Source organism: Cupressus sempervirens, chromosome 1, assembly GCF_028749045.1.
Source record: "Cupressus sempervirens isolate cs-2001-9-10 chromosome 1, ASM2874904v1, whole genome shotgun sequence".
Taxonomy (NCBI): Eukaryota; Viridiplantae; Streptophyta; class Pinopsida; order Cupressales; family Cupressaceae; genus Cupressus; species Cupressus sempervirens.
Window position 1 is genome coordinate 737,558,989 of NC_143118.1, and position 3,409 is coordinate 737,562,397.

A 3,409-nucleotide genomic window follows, 5' to 3' on the forward strand; every position below is an offset into this window, starting at 1 on the left:
CTTTCTGCCACCTCACAAAGTCCACACATGGTTAACCAACTAACTATGTTGCCTCCTCAAAATCCTCATCATGAAAGTCACATAACCGCCAGCCCAATTGTTAATACCTTGGCTGGGCCCACTGGGACACATGTTTCTTAGGCACTTTCCTACATTTTAAAATTTCCTCACAACTCTTTATTGCAGGGAAGCACTGATCGTAGATCATCAAAGGATGAAAAACCATGAAGAACAAAACTAACCCCATAAGGACACATGGTAGCAAGGTGCATGCCCACATTCCTTAACATCTCTACATCTTTATATTGTGGGCATGCACTAGCCATTAATCTCAGTAAATTTGATGGTCCTCATAACACATGCATTCTGAACCTTTGCGAATACCCACCATGATGTCATCTAGATGCATGTACGCAAAGTGCTTCCCCGCACTGTCAAAAAGTCTAAAGAAGCTCAAAATGTGAGAAAGCAGGCACCAATAGAATCACCAACTCACTAGCCACCTTATACACATTGTGGCCCACAAGAGAACATGGACCCACCTACCATGCGTCACTAAGGGGCTTCCCTACAATGTTTAAAGATCGCTTGTTTTGATAATGTCGGAAAGTGCCCACCATAGATCTAGGCACGATCTGATGGCGCAGAAAGTTGCAGGCCGGCGAAAACAAAACTTACGAAAATAAGAAATATTGCAAGGTTTTAATTGTTTTATTTTTTGATATTTCCATGGCATTAAAATAATAAAATAGTGGGAAGTAGCTGTTGGGTGCGCTGCATTTGAATTCAAATCTTTGGCAGGGCAAAAATAGGTAACAAGTACCTAATCCATTCTAAAGATATGATGCACCAAAAAAGGGTGTTTAGACCAATCTCTACCTATACATGCACAATACTATTATTATGACAATCCAAAGATATATGGATTCAAACTTGCTTTAATCTGTAAACTACAGAAAGATCAGACAACCACATGAGTGGCTTGAGGAAAATTGGTTCACTTCTTATCACTCATAGGCCAAAGAGATAAAGAAAATGCAGATTATAGATATTTAATCTACATTGAAGAGAGGTAGGAAAGATTGCATGGTATGATGACGGTTGAAAGAGATAAAGTAGAAAGTCATATAATTCAAAGGTAAAGAAGGAATTTTATAGTAGCATGCCAAGTCAATACTAGGGAAAGTAGAGAAGATCTAACCTTAAGAAAGAGTACAATATTTTCCTTTATAGTGCCAACATAACTTGGATAACTTCCCTTAGAAGATAAAAATCAACCAATACCATCAAATCTTCTAAGAATTATCACTACAAAATTGAAAAGATTTGATTATTGTGTAAATCCATACATGAGAGGATCACCTCTTCACCAAACAAATTTTTGAGAGGTTAGGAGTGACAATCATTTAATCTTTGACTGAATGAATGGATCAATTGACAGTGGTCAAGTATCTCTTTGCATTTATTAGGCCTAGGAATTAACAAAAGTGGCTATAGGAGATCAAAAATATCATATTCATCATTCAATGAACTACTTCCACTGCCACCAACTTCCAAATTGATCATGACTTTTGGTCAAAAAAGTTTTAACCAATAAGTCTTGCCACATGGACCAAACATTTCTCACCATTTTTCCACTTTGGCAGAAATTCAATTTTATGCCTTGTTTTTGACCATTCATGATCACATCCTCACCACCATCTTTCCTTAATAATCATTACTACTTGCAAAATCTTGACACACTGATCATCACTACCTTGCAACCTTCTCTTACCATTTTTTAATAACTGCAATAATCTTGTGAAGGTTGAGGTTGGACCATATCTGCACCATCACCACTTTAACCCAAGGTTCCTCTCTAACCCTTGCAACAATCTGAAACAAGGGGAACCACTTGATCACAACTCAAAATCTAAGCAATTCTTGGCTTGCAGTGATCATGTACTAGCTGTAGATCTAAATGATCTAATGATGCAAGATATGTCTCTGAAGCACTAATGATCTACCTTTTACACACTATTGCAACCTAAACCATAGCATGTCAATATAACCATGTGATTAGGTGAAAAAAAAGTAGTCAAACCTTTGCCACTTTTACCTTGGTTGATGCTCAACAAACCATGACTGTGCAAATTGCATGGTCATGACTTAAAACATTTTAAGGCATAATATAAGATATAGCCAATTCTTAACTAAAAAACCCATGGTGATTGTTGGGTAAATTATCATTTAAATTTGATTTTTTGGTGGGAGGGCATTTTGGCTAACATTTCTGGCAATGCAGGGGGGATGCAAGCCTACTTAACACATGACTAGTAACCATGAAAAGATCCATTGGGATATGGAGCTTTTTAAACCATAAAACTCATCAAATCCATAATTTCCATTGCATTCTGAATCGTAATTTGCCTTCTTCCTCTGCAACTTGCAAAAAATTAGAACCAAACCCTGTACTAGAAAAAAAAAACACGTGTTTGTACATTTCTTGGAAAATAGGAAAGAAAATGAAAGAAAAAATACTCTGAATATGTACATTAAAAATTAATTTCCACTAGAAACAAGGCTTAAGATATATTCCATTGACTAGAATAGGAAAGATTTCACTATTAGGCTTGCTCAAATGAAAAGCATTGGCTTTCTTACAATTGATGATCACATAGGGGCTACTACATAAAGCATCAAATTTTGAATATCTTCCTTTCTTTGCTCTATCTACATTCCATTTAAACACAAGATCAACTTCTCTAAAACTTCTAGCCTTAGCCTTCTTATCAAAACTATTCTTCATTTGTTGCTGACGTATTTCTAAGATCTATATTGCTTGGCCTCTTTTTTCCTCTAGCTCCATCAAATTTACCATTCTTACAGACATAGCATCATTTTCATATAATTCTAGCTGATGAACCAGCTCAAGAGCATGAAACTCTAGTGAGACAGGAAGCCTAGCTTCCCTATCATATACTAACATGAAAGGAGAATTTCCTATGGCTCACTTGGGCATTACTCTATAAGCCCAAAAGGCAGTCTTCAATTTTTGGTGCCAACACCTTTAGTTATCTTCAAAAATTCTCTTGATGATTCTGATAAAAAATTTATTGGATGACTTAGCTAGGCCATTTCCTTTAGGATAATAATTGGAAGATGTTCTCAAGTAAATGCCATGATCGATTTTCCATGCACAAATCTAACCTCCTACAAATGATTTAGCATTATCTAATATTACAGTAGAAGGTGCACCAAATTTTGCGACAATTCCATTAATGAATTCCACAACTAAAACTTCTATAAAGTCTTTTATGGTTATTACCTCTATCCATCTTGTAAAATAATCCATAGCAACTAGAATCCATTTGTGACCAAATCTATAAGGCAGGTTAATAGACCAATAAAATCTAATCCCTAGTGGGTA